A 25,954-nucleotide genomic window follows, 5' to 3' on the forward strand; every position below is an offset into this window, starting at 1 on the left:
GAACTTTTACTTATTTTTTGGGGAGCAAAGAAGGACGATTCAAGAACTCAGCTCCAGACAAATGATTCTAAACTAATGGGCCCTACACACAGAGCGATGTGCCGCCGAGGTGTCCGACAGCCGATACGGGTGCTGGGGGGCGACGGGGGGAGTGAAGTTTCACCCGGCTCTATAGCACTGCATGCTAATATGGACGAGATTGTCCATATTGGCTTACATGTTTAAACAAGTCGGCACCAACGATGAACGAGCGCGGGTCCGCGCATCGTTCATCGTTGGTGCATACACACTGAAAGATATGAACAATGTCTCATTCATTAATGAACGAGGTTGTTCATATCTCTCAGTGTAATTGCTTAGTGTGTAGGGCCCTTTAAATAGGAGGCGACTGATACGCCCCCATGACACGTGTACGCTGAGCTGCGAAGATCCTTCTAACAGATATTACAAGCGTGTCCGCAGGACAGACGCCCAGAGTCTTCCAGCAGAGGAAGGCCATACTAGCCGCCCCTCACAGGGTATGTGCTCCACAGCGGCTTCTTACACCTTACATGGTCGCTGGTTTGTAGAGCCTTACCACCCAAGAGCACCTTATAAACAAGAGTTAGTAAGAACAAAAAGTGCAAGAGAAAAATAGGGACGGAGGTACAAACACCATATTGCAAGATGGATGCCAAGCTCACACCAACCTTGTGTGCACACACATAGTCACTCCTTACGGTTCCCTGATAGACCAATCCTGACCAATCACAAAAATTCCCCAAACCTAATCTACCTAGCAACAGTTGACAAATTGCAAACCAATTGCAAAAAACTGAGGCCTCTTATGTAGTCTTGTGCCTATACGGCTCTCGTCTAATTTTATGTTGTTATCTGTTTTACTGGTAATTATCAGCAGTGGCTGCAACCCCTGGACTGCAGTGCCATCCACATGCGGTGGGGGCGCAAAGCATATATGAACATACATGTTATGTACATATGTCCTGGCTAGTTATCCCGTTGATTGGCAGCTCTGCGCGTATCATCAGTGCCGGCCCTAACCAATATGATGCCCTAGGCAAGATTTTGGCTGGTGCCCCCTAGCACAACCCCTGGTTCCGCCTCTGACTTTGCACCTCTTTCCCAGCACCATCACCCCTCACCCATAGCAGTCCTTATTTCGGGGTTTGTACCCCTATATTTTAAATTGGAACAGTTCAGGGTGTGTTTTTGCTGGCTAGGGGCATGGCCACACAATAGTAACCCCAATTCCAATTACACCACACAGTACTGCAACTTTATTCACATTTGATCATGCGATAGTGTCCATAATTCATATTACATCCCACAGTAGTATCACTTTACCTTAAACGTTACTCCTCACAGTAGAGCCCCTTATTCACATTACATCACACTGAATTGCTCCTTATTCACAATACACCACACACTATTGCTCTTTATTCACATTAGACAACACAGTAGTGCCCTTTCTATATGTAACGCCACATAGGAGAGCACCTTATACACATAATGCCACATATTAGTAATGCATTTATGCACATAATTCCACACAGTAATGCCCCTTACACATATGAGACACATTATTAATGTCCTTATAAACATAATGTGCCTTACACATTATGACAACCTTTATTAATGCCCTTTTACACATAATGTCCCTTACACATATGCCACACATTATTAATGCCCTTATAAACATAATAACACACATAGTGCCCCCTACACATTTGCTGCACATTATTAGTGCCCCTATACACATAATGACACACATACAGTAGTACCCTGTTACACATGTGCCGCACATTATTAATGCCCTTATACACATAATGACACACATAGTGCCCCTTACACATATGTTGCACATTATTAATGCATTTTTACATTACACACATAATGCTCCTAACGCATATTCCGAACTGTACTGCACAACCAACCCACTCACATGCATACAGCACTCACACTATCACTAACACTATGACCTCTGCCTCTGCTTGGATACAGATGTGTCCTCATAAATCTTGCCTCAATGCTAACGTCTGGCACCTTTTTTTATGAAAATGCATCTTATTTTCATTGCTATGTGGCTAGGGTGCACAAGCAGCTTCTGCTGATTAAAATGATATGCAGCATGCCTATATACTGTGTGAGACTGTGGCTGTATCTGCATATGAAATGCTACACACAGAATATAGGCATGCCGCATATCATTTTAATCAGCAGAAGCTGTTGATGCCCCTAGGCATATCAAATGCCCTAGGCAATTGCCTAGTTTGCCTATGCCTATGGCCGGCTCTGCGTATCATAGATACCGAGTGGCACCCAGGACTCAGCATTAGGCTTCATTCTCCTTCTTATCACGCCCCCACACTCTTGTGAAACTAGCCAATGGGGTCTGGGGGGCGAGATAACCAGCCAGCACATATATTACGTATATCTGAACATTTATTTTTATATGTGCTAAGTACCCCCCTTCCACACTGTGTGGTTGGCATTGCAGCCCAGGGGCTGCAGCTGGCCACTGGTAATTATACTGATTTGTTATGCTCTGGAAATTCTGGAAGACTACTCCCTGCATCTTCCCCCATTTCTATATAATGGTGCTACCTAACATTTCTTGTGAATATAATCGTCCTTGACACCTAGGGCCTGAATCTGTTTTGTAAGCAAAGCAAAAAGCAGGCAGCTTGGCAAAACCATGTTGCATTGCAGATGGGACAGATGAAACATGTGCAGAGAGATTTAGATTTGGGTGGGGTATGTTTAAAATGAAATCTAAATTGCAATGTAAAAATAAAGTTGTCTAACATTTGTGGGCTATATGCAAAAGTAGCTGTATTTACCCTGTATAGAAGAAATATATCTCCCTCCAGTGGACATGCACTGAAACTGGAGCAAGATAGATTCAGGGGAAATTTGAGAATTTTTTTATTCTGTGGGGGATATTTAATAAACTTGTTAGTGCATTTTACAATTCATTTGCCCATTTTCACATATTTTAACTTGCCATGTTTAATTGAAATTCACTGCCGGGAAAGCTGAAGCAATAACGGGCTATACTGGCGAACTGTCACTAACTACACTGGCAAAGTAACCCGGTGGCTGCTGGGAGGGTATCAATCCAATGAATGGAGCTGCGGCTGCAGTGGTCTAGGGGAGGGGAATGAGGAGATGCAGCCGCTGTTGCATTCTATGGAGTGTCCTAGAGGAGTGGATTGCCGGACGGGAGTCGGCCGCTGCTGCTTTCCTCCAACTGGAGGAAGAGAGGGAGGAGAAGCATACCGCAGCTGTCCTCAGATGGGGGAGAATAGAGGGGGGGAAAGCCAGCTGTTGCTGTACTCAGCCGGGGAGAGAGGGCATACAAGCTGGCGCTGTGGTCCACTGAGAGGGAAAGTGGGGGGATAAGTTGGCTGCTGCTGTGCTCTAACAGGGGCGAGAGGTCAGTGCTGTGGTCATCTGAAGGGGGAGAGAGAGGAGGGAGAAGATGGCCACTGTTGTCCTCTTGAGGGGTGGCGCTATAGGTCTGCAGGGCAGAGAGTGGGTGTTGCTGGCCGCTGCTTTTTGTATTGGGGGGGTGGGCAGGATGGTTGCTAGTCGCTGCTGTTTGCTAGGGTGCTGGGATGGGAGTTCGGTGGAAAACTGGGAGTGTGGTTGATACAGATATAGTGGGCCTGATTTAAAAGTGGACTTAGTTGCAGTCACGACTTTGACTTTATGCTAATGCCACAACCGATGGCCTTTCAACTGAGGCATCCACCTGCTCCCTCTCAAGTTCCCACACCAATGTGCTATTGGTCGCACTATTGGACACTGTCTATGGAGACGAATGTCCATTGGAAACATGGCTGCCGATGCCAGCACCACTGTGTCTTTGGATGTAGTTGCTGGCCCCAACATGCCTGCATCTGACTAGCCACCACCTGCTACCTACCAGGAACGCCACCAAAATTACCTTTATGTGCAAATTCATGCTGTGCCCACCGGAGGTAACAATTGGGAAGCACTGTGTGACACAGACGCATAGGCAGATTTAAAACATTGTCCGTCTGTGTCCAACATTGACGCTATACCAGCCTCTGAATCAGGCCCATTAATTTTTTATGGGAGTATAGTGCTGACAGTTCATGTACTGAAAGGGAAAACCTACTTATCACCACCTGGAGGTGGCGATAACTTTGTTTAAAAAAAGAAGAGATAAAAAGCTCTTTGTCCAGTATATATATGGTTATAAATCTCCTGACCATATATGGTTATAATATGGTCAGGAGATAACCCTCATTAAATTCTATCGGGGAAGCCATGAATTTAGGAAACAGTGAAAAGTATGTGACATCAGTGATTTCTCCATACTTATCACTGTACTTAAATATTGGGAAGACACAAATATCAAATTTTCCTGATTTGTTGAGACAATTATGTTTATTAAATATCCCCCACTGTTTCTATGTATAATGTATAAAACTCAAAACCCTGCTGGAGCTCTTGTTTCAGGCACCATGGTGTTGTGTTAATCCATACATTAGTGGGAATGTAGTAAGTGTCAATAATTGTGGAGGGTGTGGGTAGTGCAGTATTATCTGTCAACAATAGACTTTGCCTATTGTTGGCCAGCACTGGTCAACCTGGTGGCTGCACAATAACCCCAGAAACCCCCAAGCCTCCTTTAGGCCCTGTAAGCCACCTCTAATAGCAAGAAATTCCAGGTGACAACATGCAGCCTAAACAATTATTTCACAACATCCCAAAACATTAAATTTTAGACCAGCCTGGGTGGCATGTGCCCCTCTGTCCTTAAACCAGTCCCTGATAGGCAGTGAATTAAGAGAGAACTGTTACACAAATGCCAATTAAGGGAAGACTTTGCAGAACTTGTAGAGATGTGCGGCTGGCACTTTTCGTGTTTTGTGTTTTAGTTTTAGTTCTAATTCCACTTTCGTGTTTTGGTTTTGGCTTGGTTTTGCCAAAACTACCCTTTCGTGTTTTGATTTTTGTTTTTGTTTTGCATAAAAACAGCTACAATCACAGAATTTTGGGGTAATTTTGCTCCTACTGTATTATTAACCTCAATAACATTCATTTCCACTCATTTACAGTCTATTCTGAACACCTCATTCCTCACAATATTGTTTTTAGGCCTAAAAGTTGCACCAAGGTGGCTGTATGACCAAGCTTAGCAACACAAGTGTGCGGCACAAACACCTGGCCCATCTAGGAGTGGCACGGCAGTTGCAGACAAGATGGCACTATTCAAAAACTAGTCTCCAAACAGCACATGATGCAAAGAAGAAAAAGAAGTGCACCGAGGCTGCTGTATGACTAAGCCAAGCGACACAAGTGTGCGGCACAAACACCTGGCCCATCTAGGAGTGGCACTGCAGTGTCAGACAGGATGGCAATTTTCAAAAACTAGGCCCCAAACAGCACCTCATGCAAAGATGTAGAATAGGTGCAATGAGGTAGCTGTATGATTAAGCCAAGCGACACAAACAATTGGCCCATCTAGGAGTGGCACTGCAGTGGCAGACAGGAGGGCAGATATCAAAAAAAGGCCCCAAACAGCACATGATGCAAAGAAGAAAAAAAGGTGCACCGAGGTTGCTGTATGACTAAGTTAAGCAACACAACCACCTGTACATTACAGGGTTAGGTGCGCCAAATGGACAATTTCTTTTGGTGCAAAAAGGATGATGTTGTTATAATAACACTCAGACTAATTATTTTAAATGTCAAAAATGTCTTTTATTTAAGCTAAAAATATGTCTTCATTTACTGCACGCACTAAAAACTTATGCAGTTCTATGAAGGGTTGTGATTTGGAGATTGGGGAAGGGGACTGGATGGTGAGGAATGTTGGAGGGGGATGGGGGAGAAAAAAGAAAAAAGAAAAAAAGAAAAAAAAAGGAAAAGAAATATTTGTGTGCTTTGGATATATAACAAGTCTGTTACTATAAAGGAGTGGAGACACTCAGGTCGGTGGCGTCCCACCTCTGTAGTGCCTATAGTCTTGTTGGAATGTCCAGAGCCTATGATCAGTATTTATGATTTGTCCAATTGGAAGAGGTTCGAAACAAAAGGGGTACCCCCGGAGGGTCGGTGCGGCAAGGGATCCTAATGGTTGCTAATAGTCAGGTAGTGAGGGCTCCGGACATACCGTCCACCCCTGTGCTCTGACAGTTCACGGTGTCGTTCTTCTGAGCGCACCGTGGTTGTCTGTGCAAATGGGGAAGCGGTCACCGTCTTGGAGAGGGAGAAAGACAACTGCTTCTAGCTCTGCTGGGCTGTCTGCCGTGTCTTTTCCTCTCCTACAGAGTCCCTTACCTTATCCTCGTAGCTCCGTCTTGTACCCTCTTGCCGGCGGCCTGCTCCGTTCTCCTTCAGCGGCGTTCCAACGCGTATCGGCTCGTTGCGGCCTTCCCTGACGAAGGCCGCAACGGGCCGATACGCGTTGGAAATACACCACCAAGTTCCTACCCACTACTACAATAATTTACTTTAACTTCAACAGAGCCTTAAGAGACATAGAAACAAAGACGGACGAGGGAGAACAGCCGCTTCACTGAAGGAGAACGTCGCGACCTCGTAACCTAAACACGTGATCAGGACAACCTGGAAGCAAGAGGAGGACAACGCCAATGAAGGAGAACGGAGCAGGCCGCCGGCAAGAGGGTGTCTGAAATGAGTGGTTTATTTGGGCCCCCACCAAAAAAAGAAGAAATCAATCTCTCCTTGCAAAAACTGGTTCCACAGAGGCAAGATGTCGACCTCATCCTCCGATTCCTCACCCCTTTCACTGTTTACATCCTCCTCCTCACAGAGTATTAATTCATCCCCACTGGAATCCACCATCACAGGTCCCTCTGTACTTTCTGGAGGCAATTGCTGGTAAAGGTCTTCCCAGAGGAATCAATAATTCATTTTGATGAACATCATCTCCACATTTTGTGGAAGTAACCTCCTACGCCAATCGCTGACAAGGTTACCGGCTGCACTAAACACTCTTTCGAAGTACACACTGGAGGGGGGGCAACCTAGGTAAAATAAAGCCAGTTTGTGAAAGGGACTGTCTGAAATGCCTACTTGGATGCTGTCACTCATATAATCCTCCACCCATAGGCGTGTGCACAGAGGGTGCCTGGTGTGCACAGGCACCCCCTAATGTCCGGCACCCCCCACATGCCTGTTGGTGCTGCCGCCAATTCCCGTCTCAGTCTGACACTGAACTTGAAGGGAGGAGAGCACTGTGCGCGTCTCTTCTGCCCCTCACTGTGTGTCCCCGTCTCCGGCAGTCATTTACAATGTCTCTCGGCTGTCAGCCAATCAGAGCTCGCAGACCGTCTCTTGATTGGCTCACAAGCTGGTGCCATATTTCAAATGGTCGCTGGAGACAGCCAGGGACTCAGTGAAGTGAGGCACATGAGAGACGCGTGCTGCGCTCTCCTCCACTCATCGGCAGAGACGGAAATCGGCGGCACTGGCAACAGAGAAGGGTGAGCACAAATGGGGGCATGTGTATCTGGCACCGCTGGGGGCAAGTGTGTACCTGGCACCGCTGGAGGCAAGTGTGTATCTGGCACCACTGGGGGTATTGAGTAAGGTGCACCACTAGGGGCATATGTTTATATTGCTTTGAGTGCCAATAGGTGGTGCTAGACATGCCCAGTAGGTGGTGCCAAACACACCCCTCTGACGGTGCACCCTCTAATAAAATGTTCTGCGCACGCCTATGCTTCCACCATTCTTTCAATGGTAACAGAATCATATGCAGTGACAAAAGACAGGTCAGTAATCATTGGCAGGTCCTTCAGTCCGGACCAGATGTCAGCACTCGCTCCTGACTGCCCTGCATCACCACCAGCGGGTGGGCCAGGAAATCTTATCCTTTTCCTTGCAGCCCCAGTGGCGGGAGATATTGAATGAGGAGCTGTTGACGGGTCACGTTCCGATTGAGTTGACAATTTACTTACCAGCAGGTCTTTGCACCTCTGCAGACTTGTGTCTGCAGGAAAGAGAGATACAACGTAGGCTTTAAACCTAGGATCCAGCACGGTACCCAAAATGTAGTGCTCTGATTTTAACAGATTGACCACCCTTGAATCCTGGCAAAACGAATGAAGGGCTCCATCCACAAGTCCCACATACTTTGCAGAATTGCTCCATCTTAGCTCCTCCTTCAGTTTCTCCAGCTGCTTCTGCAAAAGCCTTATGAGGGGAATGACCTGACTCAAGCTGGCAGTGTCTGAACTGATTTCACGTGTGGCAAGTTCGAAGGGTTGGAGAACCTTGCACAAGATGGAAATCATTCTCCACTGCGCTTAAGTCAGGTGCATTCCCCCAACTTTGCCTATATTGTAGGTGGATGTATAGGCTTTAATGGCCTTTTGCTGCTCCAAATGGCCTTTTGCTGCTATCCCCTGAAGCATACAGAGTGTTGAATTCTACCTCGTTACCACCTAGGCTTTAATGGCCTTTTGCTGCTCCAAATGGCCTTTTGCTGCTATCCCCTGAAGCATATAGAGTGTTGAATTCTACCTCGTTACCACCTCTTGCTTCATTTGATGGCAGGGCAGGTTCAGGAGTGTTTGCTGTCACTCCAGTCTTCTGCACGCGGTGGCAGAATGTCGAAAGTGTCCCGCAATTTTTTTGGCCACCGACACCATCTCCTGTACACCCCTGTCATTTTTCAAAAAATTATGCACCAACAAATTAATTGTATGTGCAAAACATAGGACGTGCTGGAATTTGCCCAGATGTAATGCACGCACAATATTGGTAGCATTGTCGATATCTCAAATCCCCAGGAGTGTCTAACTGAGGTAAGCCATTCTGCGATGATGTCCCTCAGCTTCCGTAAGAGGTTGTCAGCTGTGTGCCTCTTACAGAAAGCTGTGATACATAGCATAGCCTGCCTTGGATCGAGATGGCGTTTGCGAAATGCTGCTACTGATGCAGCTGCTGTTGTTGCTGCGGGAGGCCATACATCTACCCAGTGGGCTGTCACAGTCATATAGTCCTTAGTCTGCCCTGTTACACTTGTCCACATGTCCGTGGTTAAGTGGACACTGGATACAAATGCATTTTGTAGGACACTGGTGACTCTTTTTCTGACGTCTTTGTACATTCTCGGTATCGCCTGCCTAGTGAAGTGGAACCTAGATGTGATTTGGTACCGGGGACACAATACCTCCATCAATTGTCTAAATTCTACTGCACTAATGGCGGATACCGGACGCACGTCTAACACCAACATAAGTGTCAAGGCCTCAGATATCCGCTTTGCAACAGGATGACTGCTGTCATATTTCATCTTCCTCACAGAGGAGTGTTGGACAGTCAATTGCTTAGTTGAAGTAGTACAAGTGGTCTTCCGACTTCCCCTCTGGGGTGACGATTGACTCCCAGCACCAACAACTGCAGCGGCAGCAAGAGCAGGCGTACCACTCAAGGATCCTCCGGAGGAATCCCGGTTAGTAGAGGACTCCTCAGTCTTGACAGTGACATGGCTTGCAGGACTACTGATGTTCCTGACTGAGGAGGAAGTTGACGTTGAGGTAGTTGGTGGTGTGGCGTGAAGGAGCTTGGGTACAGGAGGAAGAAGGGATTTAGGTGTCAGTGGATTGCTTATACTCTTACCCAAAGTATCACAACTTGACACTGACTTATGATGAATGCGCTGCAGGTGACGTATAAGGGAGGATGTTCCTAGGTGGTTAACATCCTTACCCCTACTTATTACAGATTGACAGAGGCAACAGATTGCTCGATATCTATTGTCCCAATTTGTGGAGAAATAATGCCACACCGAAGAGGTGGCTTTTTTGGTAGTTTGCCCAGGCATCACAATGGGCTTCTTCATCCCACGGACAACAGGTGCCTGACTTAAACAAACCACATCACCATCAGAATCCTCATCGTCAACTTCCTCCTCAGCGCCAGCAACACCCATATCCTCATCCTGGTGTACTTCAACAGTGACATTGTCAATTTGAATATCAGGAACTGGACTGTGGGTGCTCCTTCCAGCACTTGCAGGGGGCGTGCAAATGGTGGAAGGAGCTACCTCTTCCCATCCAGTGTTGGGAAGGTCAGGCATCGCAACCGCTGACACACTTAGACTTTCCTTGGGGATTTATGAATCCATCTCAGAACGCACAGTTCTTTTCTGTGCTTTTTCCAGCTTAACTTTTAATTGTTCTAGCGGGAGGATGAGGGCTTCCATCGTCATGTGACGCTGAACCACTAATCATGAACATAGGCCAGGGCCTCAGCCTTTCCTTGCCACTCCGTGTCGTAAATGGCATATTGGCATGTTTACGTTTCTCCTCAGACGATTTAAATTTCTTTTTTTTGGGTCTTTTTACTGAACTTTGGCTTTTTGTATTTTACATGCCCTCTACTATCACATTGGGCATCGGCCTTGGCAGACGACGTTGATGGCATTTCATTGTCTATGTCATGGCTAGTGGCAGCAGCTTCAGCACTAGGAGGAAGTGGTTCTTGATCTTTCCCTATTTTATCCTCCAAATGTTTGTTCTCCATTATTTTTCTGGAGTTATATAACACAATATGCTGCACAGGAATGACTGATGGATGATGCACAGGACACTACCACTGGTCTGATGCAGGACAACACAGCAACACTGTAAGAGACTTGTTGTTGTTATTATTATTATTATTATTATTATACTGTAGCAATGGACATATAGCAGCAGCGTATAACACTGTGACTGCCTGGTCACTGGAATGACTGATGGCTGATGCACAGGACACTACCACTGGTCTGATGCAGGACAACACAGCAACCTATACAGCAGCACTGGGCATATGGCAGCAGATGACACCACCACTGTAAATGGTCACTGGACTGACTGATGCACAGGACACTAGCACTGGACTGATGCAGGACAACACAGATAATTATACAGCAGTGCTGGGCATATGGCAGCAGATGACACCATCACTGTGAATGGTCACTGGACTGACTGATGCCCAGGACACTACCACTGGTCTGATGCAGTACAACACAGCACCCGATACAGCAGCACTCGGCATATGGCAGCAGATGACACCACCACTGTGAATTGACACTGGACTGGCTGATGCACAGGACACTAGCACTGGTCTGATGCAAGACAACACAGATAATTATACAGCAGCACTGGGCATATGACAGCAGATGACACCATCACTGTGAATGGTCACTGGACTGACTGATGCACAGGACACTAGCACTGGTCTGATGCAGAATAACACAGATAATTATACAGTAGCACTGGGCATATGGCAGCAGATGACACCACCACTGTGAATGGTCACTGGACTGACTGATGCACAGGACACTAGCACTGGACTGATGCAGCACAATACACCACCCTGAACTGATGCAGCACAACACAGCACCCTATACAGCAGCACTGGACATATGGCAGCAGAGGACACAAGCACTGTGACTGGACAGATTCAGCACAAGACACGGACACTGAGGACACTGAGAGAATGGAGACACGTCCTTTCACTACACTCTCCAATGCCGGAGTGAAAATGGCGGGGAGGCGCGGCTCCTTATATGAAATCCAAACCCTGCAAGAATCCGACAGCGGGATGATGACATTTTGCCTCTTTCTGGTTTCTGAGTCAGGCGGGAAAACCCGAGCCTGACTAGGATCCGGACTCGAATAGTAAAGTCCGGTAGGGTTCGGTTCTCAGAGAACCAAACCCTCTCATCCCTATGCAGAAGAGAGTGATCAAATGTGCCAAATGTGGCAGAAGGATCAAAGAGTATGGAGGAGTGCCCATTAAATTTGGCTTTGAGTAGATTTTTCATCAGTTATTTTAGGGCAGTCTTAGTGAAATGTTTGGAGTAGAAGCCCATTTGCAGATAATTTAGAGGATTGGGAAAGAAGAGGAAGATAGGTAGCTTAAAACAAGATGAAGTAGTTCTAATGGGTACCCATCTATACTACATTGGACTGAGGACGAATGTTCACTGCAAAGAAGGACAGTACTGCTAATCCTTTCCGCAAACCATCCGGTCATGTGATCCGGAGTTCCGGAAGCAACCAGTTGCCAGGCGACGGAAGAAGCCAGAGACAGCGTAGAGTGGAAGGTGGAGGGGAAGGGAGAAGGTAAGTCCCTGTAGGAGGAGGAGAGGCGCGGCCAGCCGCTCGGAGAGCTCCGGCCGGGTCCACTTCGCCTCCGTGACAGGCGCACACCCCAGGTCAGCGGCCCCGCAGAGCGGGCCTGATTCGGGCGCTCTACTGTGGGACGTGCTGCAGGAGGAATAGCGCCAGTCCAGGGTCCTTATTCTCCACTCTAACCAAAGCATACACTACTGCTGTCAACTGTTCATCACTTCACAAGAGAATCCTTCACTTCAGAGCACAGATTAGCGGGACGCCGCAGTCTGTATAGACTTGTAAACCGTTTGGACTTTAGTACATATTATCATTATTATTTTTTTGTGGCATTTTTCTTTTTCTTTTTTTCGACTTTACAAAGATTACGGCATTTGTTCTTTCAATTGAACCTTGCACTTCAGAATTTAAGCTCAAACCAGGAGCGTGCCCCAATCACTGATTGACTTTTAAACCGAATTTATACCTTTTGGGAAAGAAAGTATCTCAGCATCTTAGAATAAACAACCTTAAGTATATTACCTGCTTTTTCATTATTGATTTTAGTTTCACTTTATAACCGTATCATTCACCACTACAAATAGGGTTTGAGCGCTGGTTCCCTGTGGATTTATCCACATCTGTATACTTGACATTGGAGAGAAACACAGAAAATAAAGCATGAAGAAGACCTATGGCTGTGGGAAAGTGGAGGCGTTCCATATATTGCAGGTGAGAGCTAGAGTGCCTAAAGAGGTGAGCCTGGTTTTTGTTTTGACAGGCCAATATGAAGATACAGTAATAGATAATAATTGAAATTACATTTTACCAACAGATATCGGCCCTCATTCCGAGTTGTTCGCTCGCTAGCTGCTTTTAGCAGCCGTGCAAACGCTAAGCCGCCGCCCTCTGGGAGTGTATCTTAGCTCAGCAGAAGTGTGAACGAAAGGATCGCAGCGCTGCTACAAAAAAAATTGTGCAGTCTCTGAGCAGCTCGAGGCCTACTCCTAGCTTGCGATCACTTCAGTCTGTTTAGTTCCTGTTTTGACGTCACAAACACGCCCTGCGTTCGGCCAGCCACGCCTGCGTTTCACTAGGCACGCCCGCGTTTTTATCTGACACACCTGCGTTTTTACACACACTCCCGAAAACGGTCAGTTACCACCCAGAAACACCCACTTCATGTCAATCACTCTGCGGCCAGCAGTGCGATTGAGAAGAATCGCAAGACCTTGTGTAAAACTGCATCAGCTTTTGTGAAAGTACGTCGCACGTGCGCATTGCGTCCCATACGCATGCACAGAAGTGCCGCTTTTTTACGTAATCGCTGTGCTGCAACCGAAAACAGCTAGCGAACAACTCAGAATGACCCCCATCGTGTTCTAGAACACACAGGAAAAGTTGAGGGGAAGTTATCAGTAGTAATAGATATATTTGGACGGTTTTGAAATATAAGACTGAAGCTTTGAGGTGGTAAGACGATTTGAGCATACCTGATTAGTTGGTGTGAGGTTTGTTTCTGCTTGTGTTGGCCAGTGAAGTGAGTGTATGGAACAGAACCGCTTATGGGGGTCATTCCGAGATGTTCGCTCGCTAGCTGTTTTGAGCAGCCGTGCAAACGCTAAGCCGCCATCCTCTGGGAGTGTATCTTAGCTTAGCAGAAGTGCGAACGAAAGGATCGCAGAGCGGCTACAAAAAAATATTGTGCAGTTTCAGAGTAGCTTCAGACCTACTCAGCGCTTGTGATCACTTCAGACCATTCAGTTCCGGATTTGACGTCACAAACACGCCCTGCGTTCGGCCAGCCACGCCTGCGTTTTTCCTGGCACGCCTGCGTTTTTCCTGGCATGCCTGTGTTTTTTCGAACACTCCCTGAAAATGGTCAGTTGACACCCAGTAACGCCCACTTCATGTCAATCACTCTGCGGTCAGCAGTGCGACTGAAATGCTTCGCTAGACCTAGTGTGAAAATACATAGACCGTTGTGAAAGTACGTTGTGCATGCACACTGCACCGCATAGTCATGCGCAGAAGTGCCGTTTTTTTCCTTAATCGCAGCGCAGCGAACATTTTCAGCTAGCGATCTACTCGGAATGACCCTCTATGTGCAGACAAACAAGGACAGAACTAATGAGGGCCTAAGTGGCAGAAGTGTGAGAGAAAGTATGCCAGAGAGAGGGCAGGAGTTTGAAGAGGTGAGCTGGAAGTGGGCAGGACATGTACAGATGGTGAATTCAACAGGGGCATGGTTAAGTGAATTGATACATATGGGTGAATGTGGGTTAATTGGATAAAACTAACAGTGGATAGAAGCAGTTGATCAAGGTAGTGTAAAGTGGTGTAGAAAGGTGGAGAAACTCATTTGCTTCCTCCTGGCTTTGCCAATAGCTTCGGAAACCTCCACTACTTTAGCATCTGAGCAAGGACAAAGACACATGTGCTTAGATGGTCCAGCAGCTAAAAACTGATGGCCAATGGTTTATCTCCAACTTTTGGAAGCTTATGTGAACATTTTAATGAAAGTCCCAAAGTTTCTAGAGAAGGACACCACTGTACTTCCCTCACCTACATTAAAGGAGATATGCCTCCTCTTTGCCATTTGTAAAAGTCACCACCTGCTCAGACAAGAAGGTAACACAGGGTCAGACTTTAGTTTTACCAGATGTTTGTACAGTAGAGGCAGAGGGAGATTAGGGAGGTAAATGTGTGGCTTAGGGATTGGTGCAGGAAAGAGGGGTTTGTGTTCCTGGAACACTGGGCGGACTTCTCAGTCAGGCGCCATCTCTTTTGTCGTGACGGATTGCACCTGACTGAGGAGGGAGCAGCGGTGCTGGGGGGAAGGATGGTTAGAAGGTTGGAGGATATTTTAAACTAGGAGCCTGGGGGGAGGGTTTAGCTAGAAACTACGAGTCATGCAGTAATAATAGTGGGGATGGCGGTAGTAAACGAAATGGGGGAGAAGTTGGGGGAGGGTAAGAGCAGGTGGCAAGGTTACTAACATGGGTACTAAAAGAGATTTTACCAAAGCACTAACCAATGACGATTACAGGTCATCATTGCTACACAAGGTGAAAGATGTCCCTAATGCAAGGGAAAATACTTATCTTAGTTGTATGTATGTAAACGCCAAAAGCATTACTGGTAAAAAGGGTGAAATAGAAATACTTGCAGCAAGCAACAGTATGATATTATAGGCATTACTGAAACTTGGTGGGACGAATCTCATGATTGGACAGTCAATCTAGAGGGCTATACACTGTTTAGGAGAGACAGACTAAATAAAAAGGGTGGAGGGGTGTGTCTTTATGTAAAGCCATTTTTAAAACCTGATATACGGGAAGATATTCAGGAGGGGACTGTAGACACTGTCGAGACATTATGGGTAGAAATTGCATGCGGGGGAAAAAGGAATAAAAAAGTTAGTATTGGGTGTATGCTATAGGCCGCCTGGTATCAACGCATCTGATGAGGAATTGTTACTAAAGCAAATTGAAAGAGTAGCAGGAGTAGCAGACATAGTAGTGATGGGAGATTTTAACTATCCAGAGATAAACTGGAAAAATGATTCATGTGATACTGCTAGGGGCAATATGTTTTTAAACACACTTAATGATAACTACTTAGTTCAACTAATTGAGGAACCAACTAGGTACAATGCAATCTTAGACCTGGTATTAACAAACAATGGGGATTTGGTATCAGGTATTATAGTAGGGGAATCCATAAGAAACAGCGACCACAATATGGTCACATTCAATATCAGTTTCTATAAACAGCCCTATACTGGCTCAACTAGGACTCTAAACTTTAGCAAAGCAAATTTTGAAAAGATGAGGGTATTTTTCAGGGATATTGAATGGGAAGGTTTGTTTTTAGGAAAAAATACTACGGAGAAATGGGAAGTACTAAAATTCCTGCTAGCTAAAAATACACTCAAATTTATTCCTACGAGCAGCAAAAAAAGGAATAAAAATCATAAACCGATGTGGCTTAACAAAAAGATTAAGGAACTTATGGGCAAGAAAAGGCGAGCATTTAAAAAATACAAATCTGACGGGGAAGCAGAGTCATTTCAGCACTATAAGGAATGTAACAAAATATGCAAAAAGGAAATAAGAGCGGCTAAAGTAGAAACTGAAAAACTAGTAGCAAAGGAAAGCAAAGCGAATCCCCAAAAATTCTTTAAATACATTAATAGCAAGAGATTAAAGAAGGAGAGTATAGGCCCTTTAAAAGACAAGTTGGGAGTCTTAAGCAAAAATGATAATGACATAGCGGACACACTAAATGAGTATTTTTCAACAGTATTTACTAGAGAGGACCCAATTCAGGGACTAACATATAATCTCAATAATGAGAATATCCCACTGATAGGTACTTATTTAAGCGAGGAAGTAGTCTGTGACCGATTAAAACATTTAAAGATTAATAAGTCACCAGGTCCCGATGGTATTCACCCAAGGGTTCTAATGGAGCTTCATTCTAAACTTGCAAAACCGCTATTTTTGATCTTTAAGGATTCAGTAATATCAGGTATGGTTCCCAAAGACTGGCGTATAGCGGAAGTAGTGCCTATATTCAAAAAGGGAAGTAAAGCTGAACCAGGTAATTATAGACCAGTTCATCTTACATCTATAGTGGGGAAAGTATTGGAAGGTATTCTAAGAGATAGTATTCAGAAGTTCCTTGAAGTCAATAAGGTCATTAAAAGGAATCAACATGGGTTTATGAAGGACAGATCCTGTCAAACCAACTTACTTGGCTTTTATGAAACAGTAAGCGCAAACCTAGATCAGGGTAAAGAGGTGGATGTAATCTTTTTAGATTTTGCCAAAGCGTTCGATACTGTACCACACATGAGACTTATCTGCAACCTACAAGAATCAGGGCTAGGAAGCACAATATGCACTTGGGTCAAAAACTGGTTAGATAATAGGGAGCAGTGCATTGTGGTTAATGGATCTTTTTCAACTTGGATTGAAGTGCTAAGTGGTGTGCCGCAAGGCTCAGTATTAGGACCGCTATTGTTCAATATTTTCATTAACAACCTAACAGAAGGTCTAGAGAGCATGGTGTCAATTTTTGCAGATGATACCAAATTGTGTAAAGTTATAAATGCGGAGGGGGATGCTGAGTCGCTTCAGAATGACTTAGTTAAATTAGAAGCTTGGGCAGCGAAATGGAGAATGCGCTTCAATACAGACAAGTGTATGGTAATGCACTGTGGTAACAAGAACAAAAATAACACCTACCTACTAAATGGGATAAAATTAGGGGATTCTGTACTGGAAAAGGACTTAGGTGTCCTCATAGATAGCAAACTAAGCAGTAGTACCCAAAGTAGGACTGCAGCAAAGAAGGCAAATAAGATATTAGCATGCATAAAACGGGGAATTGATGCTAGGGACGAGAGTATTATACTCCCGTTATATAAATCCCTTGTGAGGCCACACCTTGAATACTGTGTACAATTCTGGGCACCTTACTACAAAAAGGATATACTGGAGCTATAAAAGGTTCAAAGGCAGGCGACCAAACTAATTAAGGGTATGGAGACGCTGGAATACAAGGAAAGGCTTGCAAGACTGGGCATGCTTACACTGGAAAAGAGGAGATTAAGAGGGGACATGATCAACATTTACAAATATATAAGGGGACAATATACAGATCTTGCGCAGAACCTGTTTTTGGTTAGATCAATACAGAGAACTTGTGGACACTCGCTCAGGTTAGAGGAGAGGAGATTCTACACAATACGGCGTAAAGGCTTTTTTACGGTAAGGACGATACGTGTTTGGAATTCCCTGCCTGAGGGAGTTGTAATGGCCAACTCAGTCAACACCTTTAAGAATGGGTTAGATAAATTCCTAATGGATAAGGATATCCAGGGTTACGGGGCATAGTCACGCACTATGGTTATTATAAAAAAGAGGGGTTAATCGGAACTGCAGTCAGCAACTTCAGTCAAAATTTTATACAAGATAATCATGCATAGGAGACCACAAATAGGTTGAATCCGATGGACAATTGTCTTTTTTCAACCTTAGATACTATGTTACTATGTTAGATCCTCAGAAGAACAATCTTATTTTTGGCGTGTTCACATTCCTTCGCATGCTTGTTCTATGTATCACTGCGTATCAATAATTTTATTTTTTCAGTCAGTGAAAAAAGGGACAGAGCTGAACTAATGTGCCGCTCTCTGTCATCCACATGCCACCAAAATGTCTTTATCTACAGAGCATAAAAATGGTGTGAGTTAAGGGTAAATTTATTTTTATAAATGCCCCAAGTTATATGCAATTTATTACTTAACCTATTTTCCAAAGTTCTGAAACATTTTTTTTTTTTCATTATAAAAATGGTAGATTTTCAAACCTTCATGAACTTGTGAAAATTACCCCTGTGGTGTCCAATTACTGGTTTGGGTTAGTTCAAAAGAAAATATTTCAGAGCAGATAGCTCTATGTGCTTCACATGTCATTTAAGGTATATGCATCCCTTATGAAAGTGTTTCTAACTCTATGGGAGGGCAGAATTGAATGGTGTGCGAAAAGCTCTTGCATATATTTTAATGTGTCAAATACTATTTAAGAGTAGTGATATGCATGGCATTGTACTTAATTAACTTGAAATTAAATTTTCCATTCTAGGTAAAGTCTGAGATGTTAGGAAAACAAAACAAGTTTTTAAGCTGAATTGACAATGAGAAGTGAGGAAAACAGGGTGCCCCTGCTGTCTTTGAGAATCCCTGCTTAGAGGCAGACTGCATGAGTAACGGGTGAGTCTTTTATTATCTGGAATTTAGGACTATGATACTTCAACATTGAGGGGGAAGCAAAGATAATTTTATCTCCCATTGGACTACCATGGATCAGAAACAAAGAGTTTGGGGCTGATTCTGAGTCGTATACAGTCACGACTGTCCTTTGATCTTTTGCAGAGACTTTGGGGGTCATTCCGTGTTGAACGCTCGCTGACGTTTTTCGCAGCATAGCGATTAGGCTAAAAAACGGCTGTTCTGCGCATGCGTATGGCCCGCAGGGCGCACGCGCCAAGTAATTTCACACAAAACTAAGCAATTTTACACAGGGGTGAACTACGCTTTTCAGTCGCTCTGCTGATCGGTGTGTGATTGACAGGAAGTGGGTGTTTCTGGGTGGAAACTGACCGTTTTCTGGGAGTGTGCTAAAAATGCAGGCATGTCAGGCTAAAACGCAGTAGTGGCTTGGGAAACGGGGGAGTGGCTGGCCGAACACGGCGTGTTTGTGACGTCAAAGCAGGAACTAAACGGACTGAGGTGATCGCAATCTAGGAGTAGGTCTGGAGCTACTCAGAAACTGCAGGAAAATATTTTCGAGCAGTTCTGCTAACCTTTCGTTTGCACTTCTGCTAAGCTAAGATACACTCCCAGAGGGCGGCGGCCTAGCGTTTGCAATGCTGCTAAAAGCAGCTAGCGAGCGATCAACTCTGAATGAGGGCCAATGTTCCCTTCTCCGGTGTACATCCGTGTGTATGATGTGCAAGGTCTGAGATGCCCACTCTCAGCATTTATAGATGCTATATTATGCTTGGTGCATCTTCAGATGTCACAATCAGTCACACCATCAAAACCTGCACCAGGCCTATGGCAGATACTATGTAAGGAGAGGCTGAACGTCTCTGTATGCAACCATTTTCAGTGACACGTCTGCAAAACTCCAAGGTGCAACAAATTTAGTGCCTCTAATTAGACACCCATTTCCCATTAACTACCTCTTACTTTCCAGAAACATACTTTACATAAGGGACCAAAACACACCACTGCTTTACATTACTGTTGCCATAAGTCAAAATTTGACCTGCGATGTGTGGTATGTCTAAGGGGTCCATTTATTAACATTATTTTTACTAAAACAATGTGAAAAAGGGTGTTTTCACTCCCTTTTCACATTATTTTAGTATCACTCTAATGTATTAAAGGGCATTTGGAGCAGTTTTCAGGAAAAACTGCTCCAACCCCTTTAATTCACCTTTTTTTAGTAAGCCACATCGCATTCCCCATACTTATAATGGGAAATGCGATGTGGCCAAATTTACTAAAAAAAAATGTTAAAAAATACTGCAGTGTGACCTGTGATAATCTCGCTCAGGCTGGCGAGATCACAAGGCAGCACTGAGATGTGCACCCTTTTTCCCAGCTTTCTCTGACCCTGGCAGAGAAAGCTGAGCGGGGACCCGGCCAGTGCGATCAACTCTGTGTCTGATGGACACACAAGCTGATCACAGTGTAAAAAGAAAATAGAAAAAGTAAAAAAAACCCAACATACTCACCTGTCCAGAGAGCCGGTGTCTGCTGCTCCGATGAGCGCTGCCGGGCCATGGGTCCCCCATATGCTGCTCTGTGATCCCGGTGCAGTAAAGTGATGCTGAAAAGGACTTTGGGGTATTTTTTACGAAAAATACCCTGATGATGCTGCGGAGCTCACAAGCTCTGTCCCTGCATGCGATAACTGATACATCCCTGTGATGTAATCAATTATTGCAGTGTAAGTTTAGGTGATTTTATCACATGCCATCTGCATCCAAGTATGCATATGGTGATAAATAGGCCCCTATGACACGTAGAGATGTGCACCGGAAATTTTTCGGGTTTTGTGTTTTGGTTTTGGGGTCGGTTCCGCGGCCGTGTTTTGGGTTCGAACGCGTTTTGGCAAAACCTCACCAAATTTTTTTTTGTCGGATTCGGGTGTGTTTTGGATTCGGGTGTTTTTTTCAAAAAACCCTAAAAAACAGCTTACATCATAGAATTTGGGGGTCATTTTGATCCCAAAGTATTATTAACCTCAATAACCATAATTTCCACTCATTTTCAGTCTATTCTGAACACCTCACACCTCACACCTCACAATATTATTTTTAGTCCTAAAATTTGCACCGAGGTCGCTGGATGACTAAGCTCAGCGACCCAAGTGGCCGACACAAACACCTGGCCCATCTAGGAGTGGCACTGCAGTGTCACGCAGGATGGCCCTTCCAAAAAACACTCCCCAAACAGCACATGACGCAAAGAAAAAAAGAGGCGCAATGAGGTAGCTGTGAGACTAAGCTCAGCGTCCCAAGTGGCCGACACAAACACCTGGCCCATCTAGGAGTGGCACTGCAGTGTCAGGCAGGATGGCCCTTCCAAAAAATACTCCCCAAACAGCACATGACGCAAAGAAAAAAAAGAGGCGCAATGAGGTAGCTGTGTGACTAAGCTCAGCGACCCTAGTGGCCGACACAAACACCTGGCCCATCTAGGAGTGGCACTGCAGTGTCAGGCAGGATGGCCCTTCCAAAAAACACTCCCCAAACAGCACATGACGCAAAGAAAAAAAGAGGCGCAATGAGGTAGCTGTGTGAGTAAGCTCAGCGACCCTAGTGGCCGACACAAACACCTGGCCCATCTAGGAGTGGCACTGCAGTGTCACGCAGGATGGCCCTTCAAAAAAACACTCCCCAAACAGCACATGATGCAAAGAAAAAAAGAGGCGCAATGAGGTAGCTGTGTGAGTAAGCTAAGCGACCCTAGTGGCCGACACAAACACCTGGCCCATCTAGGAGTGGCACTGCAGTGTCACGCAGGATGGCCCTTCAAAAAAACACTCCCCAAACAGCACATGACGCAAAGAAAAAAAGAGGCGCAATGAGGTAGCTGTGTGACTAAGCTCAGCGACCCAAGTGGCCGACACAAACACCTGGCCCATCTAGGAGTGGCACTGCAGAGTCAGGCAGGATGGCCCTTCCAAAAAATACTCCCCAAACAGCACATGACGCAAAGAAAAAAAGAGGCACAATGAGGTATCTGTGTGAGTAAGCTAAGCGACCCTAGTGGCCGACACAAGCACCTGGCCCATCTAGGAGTGGCACTGCAGTGTCACGCAGGCTGGCCCTTCCAAAAAACACTCCCCAAACAGCACATGACGCAAAGAAAAATGAAAGAAAAAAGAGGTGCAAGATGGAATTGTCCTTGGGCCCTCCCACCCACCCTTATGTTGTATAAACAGGACATGCACACTTTAACCAACCCATCATTTCAGTGACAGGGTCTGCCACACGACTGTGACTGAAATGACGGGTTGGTTTGGACGCCCACCAAAAAAGAAGCAATTAATCTCTCCTTGCACAAACTGGCTCTACAGAGGCAAGATGTCCACCTCCTCAATATCCTCCGATTCATCACCGTGTACATCCCCCTCCTCACAGATTATCAATTCGTCCCCACTGGAATCCACCATCACAGCTCCCTGTGTACTTTGTGGAGGCAATTGCTGCTGGTGAATGTCTCCATGGAGGAATTGATTATAATTCATTTTAATGAACATCATCTTCTCCACATTTTCTGGAAGTAACCTCGTACGCCGATTGCTGACAAGGTGAGCGGCGGCACTAAACACTCTTTCGGAGTACACACTTGTGGGAGGGCAACTTAGGTAGAATAAAGCCAATTTGTGCAAGGGCCTCCAAATTGCCTCTTTTTCCTGCCAGTATACGTACGGACTGTCTGACGTGCCTACTTGGATGCGGTCACTCATATAATCCTCCACCATTCTTTCAATGGGGAGAGAATCATATGCAGTGACAGTAGACGACATGTCCGTAATCGTTGGCAGGTCCTTCAGTCCGGACCAGATGTCAGCATCAGCAGTCGCTCCAGACGGCCCGGCATCACCGCCAGCGGGTGGGCTCGGAATTCTGAGCCTTTTCCTCGCACCCCCAGTTGCGGGAGAATGTGAAGGAGGAGATGTTGACAGGTCGCTTTCCGCTTGACTTGACAATTTTCTCACCAGCAGTTCTTTGAACCCCTGCAGACTTGTGTCTGCCGGAAAGAGAGATCCAAGGTAGGTTTTAAATCTAGGATCGAGCACGGTGGCCAAAATGTAGTGCTCTGATTTCAACAGATTGACCACCCGTGAATCCTTGTTAAGCGAATTAAGGGCTCCATCCACAAGTCCCACATGCCTAGCGGAATCGCTCAGTGTTAGCTCCTCCTTCAATGTCTCCAGCTTCTTCTGCAAAAGCCTGATGAGGGGAATGACCTGACTCAGGCTGGCAGTGTCTGAACTGACTTCACGTGTGGCAAGTTCAAAAGGTTGCAGAACCTTGCACAACGTTGAAATCATTCTCCACTGCGCTTGAGACAGGTGCATTCCACCTCCTATATCGTGGTCAGTTGTATAGGCTTGAATGGCCTTTTGCTGCTCCTCCAACCTCTGAAGCATATCAGTACCTCAAACAAGTATATAGTTGGCTCTGCAGTAATGATGGATACCGGAACCACGTTTCTCACCGCCCAGGATGCCAAGGCCTCAGTTATCCGCTTTGCAGCAGGATGACTGCTGTGATATTTCATCTTCCTCGCAAAGGACTGTTGGACAGTCAATTACTTGGTGGAAGTAGTAAAAGTGGTCTTACGACTTCCCCTCTGGGATGACCATCGACTCCCAGCAGCAACAACAGCAGCGCCAGCAGCAGTAGGCGTTACACGCAAGGATGCATCGGAGGAATCCCAGGCAGGAGAGGACTCATCAGAATTGCCAGTGACATGGCCTGCAGGACTATTGGCATTCCTGGGGAAGGAGGAAATTGACACTGAGGGAGTTGGTGGGGTGGTTTGCGTGAGCTTGGTTACAAGAGGAAGGGATTTACTGGTCAGTGGACTGCTTCCGCTGTCGCCCAAAGTTTTTGAACTTGTCACTGACTTATTATGAATGCGCTGCAGGTGACGTATAAGGGAGGATGTTCCGAGGTGGTTAACGTCCTTACCCCTACTTATTACAGCTTGACAAAGGCAACACACGGCTTGACAAATGTTGTCCGCATTTCTGTTGAAATACTTCCACACCGAAGAGCTGATTTTTTTGGTATTTTCACCAGGCATGTCAATGGCCCTATTCCTCCCACGGACAACAGGTGTCTCCCCGGGTGCCTGACTTAAACAAACCACCTCACCATCAGAATCCTCCTGGTCAATTTCCTCCCCAGCGCCAGCAACACCCATATCCTCCTCATCCTGGTGTACTTTAACACTGACATCTTCAATCTGACTATCAGGAACTGGACTGCGGGTGCTCCTTCCAGCACTTGCAGGGGGCGTGCAAATGGTGGAAGACGCATGCTCTTCACGTCCAGTGTTGGGAAGGTCAGGCATCGCAACCGACACAATTGGACTCTCCTTGTGGATTTGTGATTTCGAAGAACGCACAGTTCTTTGCTGTGCTTTTGCCAGCTTAAGTCTTTTCATTTTTCTAGCGAGAGGCTGAGTGCTTCCATCCTCATGTGAAGCTGAACCACTAGCCATGAACATAGGCCAGGGCCTCAGCCGTTCCTTGCCACTCCGTGTGGTAAATGGCATATTGGCAAGTTTACGCTTCTCCTCCGACGATTTTATTTTAGATTTTTGAGTCCTTTTTTTACTGATATTTGGTGTTTTGGATTTTACATGCTCTGTACTATGACATTGGGCATCGGCCTTGGCAGACGACGTTGATGGCATTTCATCGTCTCGGCCATGACTAGTGGCAGCAGCTTCAGCACGAGGTGGAAGTCGATCTTGATCTTTCCCTATTTTTGGAACCTCAACATTTTTGTTCTCCATATTTTAATAGGCACAACTAAAAGGCACCTCAGGTAAACAATGGAGATGGATGGATACTAGTATACTTATGGATGACGAGTGACTGCCGACACAGAGGTAGCTACAGCCGTGGACTACCGTACTGCGTCTGCTAGTATAGACTGGATGATAATGATATAAAAAATATATATATATCACTACTGCAGGACAGGTATATATTATATAATGACGGACCTGCTGGACACTGTCAGCAGCAGACTCCTAAACTACTAGTATGAAGAAGATAGAAAAAAAAACCCACCACAGGTAGGTATACAATTATGGACGAGCACTGCCGACACAGAGGTAGCTACAGCCGTGGACTACCGTACTGCGTCTGCTAGTATAGACTGGATGATAATGATATAAAAAAAATATATATATCACTACTGCAGGACAGGTATATATTATTAAATGACGGACCTGCTGGACACTGTCAGCAGCAGACTCCTAAACTACTAGTATGAAGAAGATAGAAAAAAAAACCCTCCACAGGTAGGTATACAATTATGGACGAGCACTGCCGACACAGAGGTAGCTACAGCCGTGGACTACCGTACTGCGTCTGCTAGTATAGACTGGATGATAATGATATAAAAAATATATATATATCACTACTGCAGGACAGGTATATCTTATATAATGACGGACCTGCTGGACACTGTCAGCAGCAGACTCCTAAACTACTAGTATGAAGAAGATAGAAAAAAAAACCCCACCACAGGTAGGTATACAATTATGGACGAGCACTGCCGACACAGAGGTAGCTACAGCCATGGACTACCGTACTGCGTCTGCTAGTATAGACTGGATGATAATGATATAAAAAAAATATATATATCACTACTGCAGGACAGGTATATATTATATAATGACGGACCTGCTGGACACTGTCAGCAGCAGACTCCTAAACTACTAGTATGAAGAAGATAGAGAAAAAAAAACCACCACAGGTAGGTATACAATTATGGACGAGCACTGCCGACACAGAGGTAGCTACAGCCGTGGACTACCGTACTGCGTCTGCTAGTATAGACTGGATGATAATGATATAAAACAATATATATATCACTACTGCAGGACAGGTATATATTATTAAATGACGGACCTGCTGGACACTGTCAGCAGCAGACTCCTAAACTACTAGTATGAAGAAGATAGAAAAAAAAAAACCACCACAGGTAGGTATACAATTATGGACGAGCACTGC

This window comes from Pseudophryne corroboree, chromosome 6, assembly GCF_028390025.1.
Source record: "Pseudophryne corroboree isolate aPseCor3 chromosome 6, aPseCor3.hap2, whole genome shotgun sequence".
Taxonomy (NCBI): Eukaryota; Metazoa; Chordata; class Amphibia; order Anura; family Myobatrachidae; genus Pseudophryne; species Pseudophryne corroboree.